Genomic DNA, 14,155 nt, shown 5'->3' on the forward strand with positions numbered 1-14,155 from the left:
TCACCTTTCTATATATAGAAGCTGTTACTGTTGTTTAAGTAGTCATATTTGGTGCATGCCATAGTAAAATGTAGATATCTATTTCCAACAAACAAAAAACTCATACTCATAAGTGCATTGTGATTTGTGGTATTTCCTATTTTCCTGGCTAACTTTTCAACACCTAATTTAATGGCAGTTCCACAATTTAGTTTGCCTCCACATGGATCAGTGTGCCCATCTGAGACATTAAAAAGACCGCCCAAAATCTCTCTCAGTGTGCATGGTAAAACTGCTACCCACAGTCCTGATTTCCAACTGGCACGCATGCTGTTGCTTTAACTGCAACCTCCAACCCGTCTTCGCAGAGGCAAAAGTGTGTCAAAGGGGGATTGCAGCTGAATGCTTCATACACTAGCATAAGTTCAACACCTTTATTTTCCCTACAGAGAAGGTTAGGAGGAAGGCCTCCAGAGATCCATAAAATACTTCAATCAAAAAAGGGGAAATAGTAGAGCAACAGTGTCAGGATGGAGGAGTAGATGAATCTAGTGCAAGAGTGACCTAGTCCAAGTGTCCTGGTTCAGTGTCCATATCCATATTTTAACTAAAAGTTTTTCAGGGGTGGTGGGCTCCTGGAAAGCATCCTTAATTTCCCCCATAATTAGAAGGTATTTAAAGTATCACCATTCTCCCATCCCATCCCATTTATCACTGTCTTGAAGTCAGTAGTTATATTTCTGATTTTCTCCTATCAGAACACAACGTTGTGGTTTCACACACCTGCCCTGTGATATCACAAATGGATGTGACTGACCTCTAATGGTGCAAGATCTTGTACCTCATATCCCTTATCTGCAGGATATTTTCAGGCGATCCGGGCAGACATTTCTCCCCCACGCCAAGGGCATTTTCAGGCTTTAGAAATTATGAACCCCAGCTAAGTGTCATTATTGATAACTCTTCTTTATTTCCACATCTGGTGGAATCAAGACGCCCACCATAATCTGGGCTATAGCCTGCAGCAGCCTAGTCAATCTGGGAATTCTGATTAATGTTTGATTCTTTCTTGCTTCAGGATTATTGGACACAGCAGGCTCCATGCACCTCTCTCTCTAAACCCATTCAGTGTCTAGGCTATATGGCTTAGCCATCTCTTGTTTCTTTCTCCTGTTATTTTTGCTGCTAATCCTTGGGCCAGAATTTCATTTTTTGGGACGCCTTCTGCCAACTTGAATGGTCCCTTAAACCTTTTAATGTGGTCCCCCTCAACTGTAATTCCTTTATGGTGTGCTGACATTAGCTCATTTGACAACCTTGGCAGCAGGGCTGCCACAGGACATTTTGTCCCCAGTGAAATTTCTCAACCAGAACGTGTCTTAGGCTGGTGGAAGCTATACAATTATTTCTTGATTGGACCACTCAGTAGTCTTTTTCCTCAATGGTGGCCATTTGTCCCTTATTGGCAGCAAGCTTGATTATATATATATATATTTTTTTTTTTAAACAGATTATATGGTTTCCATATTTGAAACCTTTAACCTGATCATGTCCATTCTTCCATGATGTGTCTTCAGTTTGATGTGCAGTATCCTGATAGCAGAGCTTGGTAACACCTTATTGTACCTGGGTCATGTTGTTGATCGCCTCTAGTTTCTTGAGGATTAGAATCACTAGTCTTAAGAGTGCTAATGTTCTTTTCATTTTTTCTCCTTCTACTAGAGTCCTCCACCACTCATCGACATTCCTTGTCATGTGACTTCTAATGATGTCCCCTAAGCACTGCTCTCGCTCTTTCCTTAAACTGGTACACTGAAGTGTGAGATGTTTCAGAGATTCTGTCTCTCCTTTTATTTTACACATTCTGCAGCAATCACGGATGTCCAACCTTTTTCTTCTTTGTAAAATTTCTCCCGTTGGTAAAATGTTCAATCTGAATCTCAGAAAAAGGTCTCGGAAGTACCAGTTAAGGAACAGAGTCAGATAGCTCGGGATCTGGTTCAGTTTTCGTGGTTGAGCCCAGATGTTTTCGTAACCTTTGTATTTGCGGTTGTCTTCTTGGATTTCAATCCAATCTGCCATGTATAGTTTCTTTTTAGTTTTGTCTGGGTTGATCCATAAGTCGTCCTCTGACTCACTGAGGTTCACTAGGATCCCTCAACATTTCTTTTGCCAGTCTGTTAAGATTATGTCAGATTGGTCTTTTAGGGCTTTTTTCAGCACCCCAAATCCTCCCGTGGTATTTTCCTCAAGACATTTTTGGTAGAAGCTTAACATCTTCCATACCGCTATTGTTTTGAGTGATCTCAATGCCAGCTCTCTCCTTATTTGCTGTATTGGGACTGATTTGGGCAGCTGTAAAGTTTTCCTCCAAAACAGGCCCTCCAGGATTGACCATGTTTGAGCTTGTAGGGGGGTTGGTGATTCTACCCCATATGTTAATATTGGCACCACTTTCATCCTATAAAAGGATATTAGAGGTGATAAGGTGAATCTGCAGTATCTTATACGCAGAATTCTCCCTTGGGCAGCTAGGTTAGTTGCTTTCCTTTTGGGCCCCACTATTCTTGGCATGTTGTTTTTCGTATTGTCTATACAGGCTCCCAAGTACGTGAACGCTTCAACTTCCAAGATTTTTTTGTTTTCAGTGACCATACAAGTTTTTTCCCTCTGTTTTTGTTACCTCATGGGCATAACTTCAGAATTCTTGATTTTCCTGGATTTATTACCAGATCGTTTGAGTCCATGTACGATTGTAATGTTGTGAGCTGTCTTTGCAAGCCGATTTGGGTTTGGTCCATCAGGACGATGTCATCTGCGTAAAGCAGTCTCCCAATTCGCGTTCCTGCTATTTTTGGTGGAAAGCAGCGAGTGGACTCAAATGACTCCTCCAGGTCTGATGTGAACAGGTTATACAGTTCCGGAGCCAGCGGGCATCCTTGTTTTAAGCCCATTTTTATCTGAATTTTGTCTGTTAATGTACCCGCTGTGTCCAATCTGACTCTGATGCTTGTATCCGTGTACAAGTCTTTGATGTTCTCCACCAGTGACTGTGGACATTCCCAGCTTTCCATTTTCTTCCATAGTTTAGCTCTTTTTATGGTATCGAAAGCCTTCGACAAATCTACAAACGCAATGTAGATTCCTTGGTTTTTATTCCTTTGTGTTCTGGCTTTCATTAAGTTAATCAGGAAGATGTTAAGTGCTGTGCCTCTCCCTTTCACAAAACCCGATTGCCAAGGATCACGTCGTCCACTTTGCTGTACCCAATGGTCTGATGCTTTCAGTAGTGTGGACGCAAAGACCTTCCCCACCACGTCTAGTAATGCGATTGGTCTGTAATTGTCTGCTGATGTTCTGAGACCCTTTTTAAAAATGGGCACCACTACTGCCTTTCGCCAGGAATCCAGAATTTTTTCTGTTGTTAGTATGTAATTAAATAGAAGGTGAAGAAATGTAGCCCATTCGCCTGTGTTACTTTTCAGTATTACATTCGTCAGCCCGTCGGGTCCAGGGGCTCTCGAGTCTTTCAGTTTTTTTAGGATGTTCTCAATTGCCTCAATACTGATATCTATTATTGCCTCATTTTTGTTTGTCGTTGATTTCCGCTTTGGGTCGGTGTAACTTTCTCCTTGCAGCTCTGTGTAGTGCTTAACCCATGATGAAGCACTAATTGGGTTCATTTGACTTATTGCTTGAGGCTTCTCCACTTCGTTGATGATTGCCCAGATTTCAGCTGTATTTTTAGTTTTTATTTTTCCCAGCATTCTTTCTGCATCCTTATTTAGCAAGGTCTTCTTGTGTAAATGTAACCAGTTTCTGTATTTTTGTTTTAGCTTATGTATCTCTTTACTCCAGTTGTCGTATTATTATTTTTTTTGTCGTCTGATGTCTCTCCTTAATGCTTTTTTCTTTTCTCGTATACGACTGTCATACTGGTGTTGGTGGGGTGTTGTTTGATGGTTACTTCCAAGCTTCCTTTCTGTAACAAATGTTCTGAAAAGCGGGGTGTAATCAATCCTTTTTTGACCTTGTTCGTTTTCAAGCGTCGAGATCATTTGTTTTAAATTATGGTTTAGTTCTCTTGTTTTCTCTGGTCTGATCCTTAGTTTAGTACCTTTTTGGTCTGTGACCAACTTCTGGTTGTAAGTTCCGGTCTTGTTATTGCTGATGTTTTTACACGTCAGTTTTAACAAGTTGTGGTCACTTTCTACTGTTGGGATTACTTCCAAGGTCTGGATGTTATCTGACAAATTGCTTGAGATGCAAATATAGTCCAGGATCTCTACAGATTGTGTTCCCTTCCAGGTTGGTTTTGCTCGTTGGTCCCCCTTCACCTTTCCGTTCAGTACTACACAATCCCTTGATTGTACCATACGGTTCCACATTGTTCCTCTTTTTTCCTTTGTTGAAGCTGTTATTATGTCATGCTCTGATTGGTCGTCCTTGTTCAGGCACGAAAAATTTAAGTCTCCTACCAGTATGAACATTGGATCAGTCCACTTTTCTCTCTGTTCATGGATTAATTCTGCTATTTTGTCTGGCAGGTTTTCGTGTAGTGAGTTTGCCGGATTCCAGTATATGTTGATCAGTATTAGTACTTTACTGGCTTTTTTATCCAGCTGTAACACTACCATCTGGATGAGTAAGTTTGGGTTTGTCTCCTCCAGCACTTGCCAGTCCAGGTCATTTTTGATGGCTATCAATAGGCCTGACATAGGTCTACCTTTTGGACCTTTGACTGCTGGGTTTAGCAATACCACATATCCTTCCAATGTCGGTGGTTGCAACAGCCATGTTTCTTGTAGGCACAACACACTAAATTTCTCTTTTTGAAGCGCTCCATTGGTAAAAAGGTGGTTAGAGCCTCTGGTGTTCCAACTTCCCAGGCTCCATGAACCCACACTTTTTACTGTTTTATATTATTGGGTGTTTGTTTTGTCATCAATCATGTTTTTCAACCATTTCCACCTTGCTGCTTTGTTTTCTTCTCCTTGTTGTTGAATTCTATTGTTTGAGCTTTGTGTGTTCTGATCGCCCCTTCTCGCTAATGTTGTTCTGTTTGTTGTAACACTACTGGTCTCTCTATCTTTTCTGTTGATCTGTCTCACCGAATGTTTTTTTACTCTCTCCTGGGTTTTTAGGACTCCATCATTTTCTTGTAGGTCAAAACCCATTGGTCTTAATTGCGGAGCTTCTTCCAGTAGTAGTTGTCTCACCAGATTTGATCTTGTATGCAAGATTACCTTGTCGGTGCAATCTTCCTCGACGAATTCCACGATCGCCAGGTTGTCTGTTGTAATTAGTCTTAGGGCCGGTATGTGGTGGTGGAGTCTTATTACATTGGTTCTGTTGAGGATTAGTCCGTCCTCATAGTGAAGGATACGTTCCAGAACAAGCCCTGGTTGCTTGGAACTGTCAGCAGCACTTGTTTTGCGTGTGGGTTTGTGCTGTAGATCTCTTACCCCCTCTCTTGTGTACTGCCGGTCTCTTCTTTCCTCCATCTCGATTCGCTTGTTGCTGTATCTTGATTCACTTTCCCAACCAGTTCCGTGGTTTCGGGTCTCAGACATCCCACAAACCTTTCTCGACCTTGACGTTCGCTCGTCTGAACTCTTTCACTTGATTTCTGGTTTTTCCTCGATCCATCCTTTTCTGTATGAGTATTTGGTACTCTTTTGTTTTCTCTCTGTGTCTCATAACCAGTTTGTGTTGACATTACAGATGAGGTGTCACTCTCGCTATAGTCTGTATGCTCCTCACTCGCGGAATCATCAGCCCCTGTGTTTACCTCATCGTTGCCTCTTATGCCCTGTTTATCTTCGTCATCTGAGACCGGGTATGTGGAAAGGTCCAGTAGGTCGTCGTCAGAACAAGCGTCTTCTTCGATTTCTAAGATCTTTTGTTCTTCAATCTTTTGATCTGGTCTAACCTTTTTCTTGTTGTTTCTTAGCTGGTCAATTATACTCGGTTGTTCTTTTGGTATTGTCACATTTTTGATGAATGCCCGGCATTTACTGCTGTTTGGGGCTTTTGCTGGTGGTTGATTTCTTTGTTTTTTAGAGGGTCCTGTGTTCTTGTGGTGCCCCCCTGGTTTGTTGTCTAGGGTCCCATTGATCTTCGTTTTTGTTTGGCTATCTAGTTCTTTTGTCTTCTGTGTTTATGTCTCTTGTTTTGAAGATCTCGCATAGATTCCTCTTTTTCTTTCCTTTCTCCAGACACCTGTCTGTAGTGATGGGGTCTCCAGGCCTTGTTATCGGTCTTTTACTAGAATTAGCCTCTACATTTTCTATTGAGTTGTTTAGCCCTTCCCTAGCGCTTCTGTTTAGGGGACTTTCTTCCACCTCGATCTGTGATGAATTCATTGACTCATTTCTTGTTCCTGGTTGAGACGATGTGCTCTTTGGATTTTCTCTCAAAAGAATTTTACTGGTGATGTCCTCAGTCGGGGGGGGTCTATCTTCGTTTTGTTTTACCTCCCCCCTTCTCTTCACTTTGAGCTGCTCGCGGTCCCATATCGGTTACACTTTGGGTTTCTGAGTCCTCTTCTAAGTTTACTGGTGTTACCGTGATCCTTTCTCCTTTATTTTCTTGCTCGTTGGATCCAGCGTTGTTTTGATTTTCTACACCTGAAATAACCTCATGTACGGTCATTGTTCCTGAGTCTTTTCTTATAGAGTCCTTGCCTTTTGAATTTGGCCTCCCTAATTTTCTTTCTTTTAATATAGGTTTGATTTTGTCGTGTAGCAGTTGGGTGACATTGGCGGTGCTGTTGTCCAAATCGTTTTGGATTGCTGAGATGAAACCCTCTACAAATATTGTTTGGTATGAACCATTGCAAGTATCGTAGAATGGTCTCTTAGTGTGACCGCAATGTCCTCATACAGTTTCATGAAAGGTGCTAGGATTCCTGACAAAGTTGCTACCATTAGGAAATTATCTTCCGTTGTTTGACCTGGTTTAACCTGGTCTTCATTTCCCACTTGGTTTGATGGCAACGTTTGCGTCAATTTGTCTTCGATGTCAACTTTGTCAGTCGATCCTCTTTCTTTGTCAATGTTTTTGGTGCCTATGATCTTATCTCTTAGTGCGTTCTCCATGTCCATTGATGTCTCCAATAAGACTGCGTCTGATATTTCGACTCCTGTTGTTTTCTTTATTTGATTAGTGCAGGCGGGGCTCCGTCTGCCAAAGCTGAAGCTTAGTGTCTCCCTAGCGTCTGCTGGGGTTACTGTGGTTCCTCCGTTTATGGTATTTGGAGTTTTGGGAGGCCCTGTTGTTAAGTTTGTTGGCAATGGTCCTGCCGTGAATGGTTTCCATAAGATGCTTCTGGGTGCACCCTTCTTTTGGTTGTTTGGGTATTTCGTCCTCTTAACTATGTATCTAGATGGGGGGCTAAACTGAGTTCTTGGGTTGGCCCCCTCACGGCCTTCCGACTGTGCTGACTCCTTCCACGGCCTTTCGTCCTCTGCCTCAGAGTTTGAGTTCTTTCTTTTCAGGTTGTTCAGCGTAGGGCATTCCCCAGTTGTTGGTATCTTCCGTTTTTTCATCCAACTAGATACATGCGCTTGGCTTGCGTTGTGACCAGTTCTTGCCTCCTTTGGGCTTACCCAGGGCTCAATAGTAGAGACATTCAATGCTGTTAGATTTGGAGAACTGACCAGATTTTGCTCTGCTGCCGTCTGTAAGCTTCCTGCTACAATTTCAATTTCATCTGTGGCGGCTCCCATGGCTTTGGGTGTTTCTCCGGTATTCGGGGGCCCCCTGCCCATTGTCTATGTATAGCGCAGTGCTTGGTCCAATTTTTACTTGTATATTAATGGGGCAAAAATTTTGGTTTAATAAGGGGTCAGGGGCCACAGGCTGTAGTTCTGCCTCCGCAGCCCAGGAGGGGGTGGAGCACGTCACGTCCATATCCCCCACTATGCCCTCTGCCCCTCGAGTCTGTTCATTGTCTCTCCTTAAGAGCATTTTATATCCTTGCTCCCTTCAGTTAGTCCCAATGGCCCGTGCAGATAAGGCTTACCTTCTTTTTGTATTCTGCAGTTCTTTGACGGCACTGGGGTCTGGTACTCCACACTCCACCCGCCACCTGACACCGGACACTCTGACACACTCCGCTACGCTTCGCTTAGCTTCCGGTTTTTGAAGCAAGCGGGCGTAGGGAGGTGGAGCGTCAGGCAGGTGAGAAGGCAAGTGAAAGCAGACTCCTGTGTCTGCAAAGTGAAAGCAAAGTGAAAGCAGACTTCACGTAGTTTTTTGCTGCAAAAACGTCTTCCAGCAGCAATTTCAGGCGGCAATCCAAAAATAGTGATATAAACTCCACGGCACACCGGACACTCTGACACACTCCCTTGATTATATGTGCATTATAAAAGTCCTAGAACACAGCCTTTTTGCGTTGTGGTATTTCTTTGTGTGCACCACGAAGAATGGGAAAAATAGCCATTCTGCTCAATTGGCTGCTTACTGTCCCCCTTAGGCCCTTTGTGTGACTTGTATATTGTTTAAGCTGCTGCTTAATGAGGGTATCTTGACTCTCAGTCCACATCTGTGTGTGTGTGCCTGAGTGAATGGAATTCAGCTGGCCAATCCTGATTGGTTTGCTGCCAAAACCTTTAAAGATGCACAGCTGCGCATTGATGGGCACGGCTAACTTCCAGCCTGTGTGTGTGTGTGTATGTGTAAACACAGAAACTCTATAGAGAAAACTATTTTCTATAACCCACGTTAAAGAAAGTTGGAGAAAAGCAACAACTGTCAGTGTCATGTTACTAATCAACTGGCTATACTCCTTAACCTCCTGTCTGAGCAACTCTGAATCTTTTCCTCACCTTCTTTTTGGCCCCTTGTGATGGGACATCCATGACTTCATCCTCTGGTTCTCTTCTGAAGCTCCCTGTTTCCATTATATCCTCTGAACCTGAGGTGAGAGCCCCTGCTGCCTGGCTATAACATGCATATCTTGTTGCTAGTGAACAAAATGTCTTTCCCCATCATGAGACACCCTGCCTCAAGCCCCTGCAGTTTCTTAAAATTATGGTACTGTCCTGCTCCCTGTGTCGAGTACTTTGCCTCCACGAGAGTGTGACCTGCTTTCCAGAGTCACAGCTGACATTTCTTTGTTCTGCTGCCATGCTCTCTTCTTTGTAGTTTCCCTAAATTGGGTCATTCATTGTCTTATATCCTGTTGTGCTAACAGAATTGGATTCCCGCAACCTATGCCTAGCCAGACACAATCCCCACACCAGATATGACCTCTGCATCCATGGCTCCTGATATAAGCGGTCCTCAAGAGGTTAGTCGTCCACTGATGATCTGACACTGATCCTGTTGGTGATCCAAATCTTAAAAGGTCTCTGGCCTGTGTGGACACCCATGACTGCAGCTGTTTTCTGAAACAAGCTGTAAATCCACTGGTAATAATCCATGCCCGAACTCTGCTCGTTGTTCCTGGACCTGGATCCCTACTGCTAAGGTTCCAAGAATCCCAAAGTGAATGGTTCCTTAACTGCTAGGACTGTAGAGGAGCTGGTGGATACATTTCCTGAACTCCCCCCTCCTCACCACCGCCATACTGGAGCAGGAGAAGAAAGGCCTGTGTGAGACTCCATTTGTTATGCCCATACCTCATCGAGTGTACGGGAGACGATATGCACTCAGACAACCATATCAAATGTACCCTTGCACTGAAAGTGTGGAAGGATGTCAGCAAGCACCATTGGATATCATGGAGCACTGAATTAAACCTGACGTGGATAGAGTGATGTCATAGAGAAGATATAAAAATCAATGCTGAAACGATATGAAAATACTTAATAGTGACGATGTAACTGAAGCGATTAGAGAAATATGTATGAAATTATAAAGTAATCATGAATGCAAATGAAGACAACGTAACTTGCTGACCAAGAAGTGTAAATATGCATAGACATGTGCTGTAGAGGAATATATAATGTGGCAAAGATGGCCATAGTTGCAAAATGGACGCTGGCTTGTGTACATATTCAATTCAACTACCTCAGAAGCCGACCAGGCTTGCAGAGTCGGGAGATGCTGGAAGAACAGGTAAGTGCGCAAATCAAAGAGGAGTCTATGTTGGCTTAGGATCAAGGATACCATTTTTAAGGAATAGCTGAAAAGTACAAAGAGAGGTAGACCGATAAGACATGGATGAGACATATTTCTCTTAGATTAAAGAAAAAGAAAACATCTGCAAGAGCCAAGTATTGGACAATTAAAAGTTTGAAGTCTACACAAGATAAAGTTAGCAAGTCTCTAGAGGCCATGAGGAGCAGTAAAACCTGGTATAATTAAATCAAATAGCAGTAAATAAGAGGCTTAAATGAACACATTCATGGTCTCTTCATATGTGACTCAGAAGTCGAAAACAAGGGCTATTCATTCAGCCTCGAAAGAAGATAGTCATGTGCCTTCACTCCCTTGAATGTCCTAGAACAGAGAGCAGGCTACAAGGTCAACTACAGACAGGAAACTTTGGCTCATTGCCGGTCTGATAAGAGATGATGGACTAATTGGGAAAGTAGGGAGTAATCTACGTGATTCAAGCACCTGGGTTTCAGTTTCCTTACCATGCTGCTTGCCAAGCCGAAAGTCCAAGATTAAATGAGAATACCAACCAATCAGTGGGTCTATTGGGCAACCTTCTATACAATGTTGCATAGACCAGTCAGCTGCCATTTTGTTTGCTATAATCAGTATTATGCGTGTTTAGAGGAAGTTCGAGAGTTGTCTTACAGATGAGACAGCCAATGAAGTACTAACCCAAATACATTCTATACATTCTATAAGTAGACATAGGATAATGTCATAGATGACACATGTTGGGGTATAATACCTCTGTGTAATCAAGTTTGTGTGTGAGTGTGCAAGCATCCATCTGATGTTTGCCAGGTGACCCTGCTTTATCAAACTGAGAATAAAGTAGTACTTTGCCATATTCTTGACTCTGTCCGGTTATTTGGTCTGAGATCTTTATTGGTAATTCCATCTAGCAGAAGAGACAATTTAAGGTGCTAGATCACATGTTGGTCGCAGTACGGATGGTTCAGGTCTAGTCGACCTACTAAGCCCAGATCCTCAGACTTTTGGCTGCTCCCGTCATTTGCCAGAAGACTGCAGAGCTTCCTGTGGAGAACGGCCCGCAACAATACACATGTAAAAGATACAATTGGCAGGTCCCCGTTTGACAGAAATTCCTGTCTGGTCCCCGCAGGTGCCCCATTGACGGTAGGTGAACTGGTCGGTTGAGGGAGAGTTGATGCTGAGGGACTGGAGCTGAGCCACAGATCTCAGTAGAACATTGAAATTGGCAAAAATAGGGGATGGAACGGTGTTGTAAATAATGTATGTATAAAAGTAACAGGATTTTGGGGGGATTATAAAGAAGAGAAGTAGATACCTCGATTCCTGGATCTAAGGGGATGGAAGGGTATGCACTAAAAAGACCCCAAATAGGGGTGTTAAGGATTCCTGCGGCAAAGCCAACAAGAAGAGTGCGTATCAAGCTCCAAAATGGGGCAAAAATGGGATGAGTTACTTTTACTTAAGATAGTAAAGGAAGGCGTACTCAGGGGGAGATTCATTAAAATGCACATGTGTGGGGTTATAAGTATGTTAGTATAAAGCTTTTCTTGTGTTTAAATTAGTAGATATAAAACAATTGTAAAAAATAAGGTGATTTTTTATATTTTTTTATCAAGAGCTTGACATGAATCCGAAGGATACAAATCAAAGGAAAATAATAAATAAATAAACAAGAGACTCTTAAAATATCAATGATAGAACCAGATATTAAAAATTGATAGAAAGTGCAAACGAAGGAACAAAATGAGCATTGTTGTGTAGATAAAATATTTAGATTTTCAGATAATCAAGCAGCAATTGATGGTGTCTGCTCAAATTGATCAGTGTGGTATATTTGATAAAATAAAGAGAAGAATAAAACAAATTCGGGTAAGTATATACAGTTGAAATCGACTTGCCATCATGGGAGACACTCCTCTTCTACACTTATGCAGGTCATTAGCAAGAAACACAGCTAAAATATGGAAATATTCAGAATGGGTCCGAAGCACGACTAATAAGACACTCATGCCAGGGCCTCAGGATAGCTTGTTGTCTAAAACAGTATTGCAACATATGACAACGTATTTGCATGCTACATATAAGGGAAAGAGGTTACAGAAAAAGTTTGCTGTTTTAGAGCTATGGAAGATGTATCTGAGTGAGAAAGAAATTCCAACGCCGAAGGAGTGGATGCTTAATCAGAATAAAGGGGAGGATAAAATGCATTTGGCGCCCCTTTATCCTCCTGAAAACAAGAGCATAGATGCAGAGGACAAGGGATTTTATCCTATAAAGCAATTGAAGCAGCAGCGGGATAAATTAATCTGTCACATGGAAATATATCTCGACAAGCAATGAAAGTAAACAGTGAGATGAGAGGAAGGACAGACACGATAAACAGATGGAGATAGAGGAAGAAGCAAAGAAGGTGAAAGATAAGAGAATAACAATAGTACAGAAAGAATGGATGGGCAGACAGATATGACTCAAACTGATGATAATGGCATTGATGGGGTTCGAGAAAATGAAGTGAACCCTTGGATTTAGGGCCCTTTAAGGTGAGGTAACATTACTTGAGATGGATGGGGATGCAGAACTTACTCATTCATGAATAATCAGACCGACTCAGGAAGCTGGCAAAACATGGTACTTTTTTTTTAACAATTATCTAAAACAGGGAGTTACAACGGACATCAACGGATGTTTGCACAAGTTCTCTCAATGCATTTAATAAAAAAACATTCTTTTATGACAAAAACTCGTCGTACGTGACGTCATCCTAGGTGGCAAATAAGAAAACCTACGGGAGATTGTGGTTGGCTCAAAAGAAACATCTAAGTATACATTCTGTATAGCCAGGGGATGTGATTGGGTCTCCAAGATCAGGTGGACAACTAAGCCCATCCCAAGTGCAAGTCATCTTCCGTGTCATACTAATACACAACACCCTATTGGCTTCTCATACTATAGGGCTCTGTACTACGCGGCCCTCTACAATTGTTGGCATGCTTGTACCCTTCTGGAATATTCCACCCGTTTGCAGCATGCAAGCTGGTACCCCATTTGCCAGGGGGGTCGGCATAGATGCGCCTCCCTACCCAATTAGCCCACATCCATCATCACTCCTGTGGTCTGTCATTCAATTAAGGCTTTGAACTTGGCCTCATATAGGCTCTCTGTGCCTGAGAATAAAGGGGAGTAGAGGCAAGACCTTATCTTCTGGTTTCGGTATAGCTTGATCCAAAGTCTCTTTTCATCTGACCATGTGACTCTAGACGACGTTTTGAGCTCTTATTTTTGCATAAAATAATATTAAATGAAGAACTCTTGGCACTCGTAGTGTTTTTCCATTATCCCTCAAACAGCAGCTTGTTTGTTTCTCACGTTCATGTAGCTTCAACTCTTGACACTGGGCCAGCCAGCCTTTCTTGAGTTCTGCTTCGCTATCAGCTATTTTAATCAACTGCACCACAGTTCAAGCCCTCTCCATTCACGGGGTTCAAGTTTGCTAAAGTGCATTATGGAACATCCAGATTCTATAAATTCCAATGAATATACATTGGTGCATTGCCTGCAGTCTATTTACTACATAGCCAGCCTTATGATTACTTTGTCTACTTGCGTTACTGCTTCTGTACAGTTATGAAATGACTGCATTTTCTTCAGTGCTTCTTCTCATGAGCAATCTTCATTTCGATCCCGAAATGTTGCTATCTTCGATACTTCATCATCAGATTCTATAAAGACTATATTCTTTCTTCATCAGCATCTCACCTGGGTGCGCCATTCTCATCTCGCATGATGTCACCATTCTTCTTTCTTGTTCATTTTCACACTTCTTCCGGGACATCTTCCAGAAGACCGTTATTTTTACGTGCATGCATATAAGGTTTTTTCAATGGGTACCTTGTATCTAGGATTCTTTGCGATATAGGCACCCTCACTGGCACTGCGCATGTCGCTTTTTCCGATTCCAAACATATAGGCAACATGGGGGCGGAACTTCCTGTAGAGGTACATGGCTCCTCCTCTATACTCCCCCCTCTGGGCGATTCATTGATCACTCTCTCATCATCCTTTACATCCA

The sequence above is a fragment of the Ambystoma mexicanum genome, chromosome 4q (assembly GCF_040938575.1).
Source record: "Ambystoma mexicanum isolate Mex_15411 chromosome 4q, UKY_AmexF1_1, whole genome shotgun sequence".
Classification (NCBI taxonomy): domain Eukaryota; kingdom Metazoa; phylum Chordata; class Amphibia; order Caudata; family Ambystomatidae; genus Ambystoma; species Ambystoma mexicanum.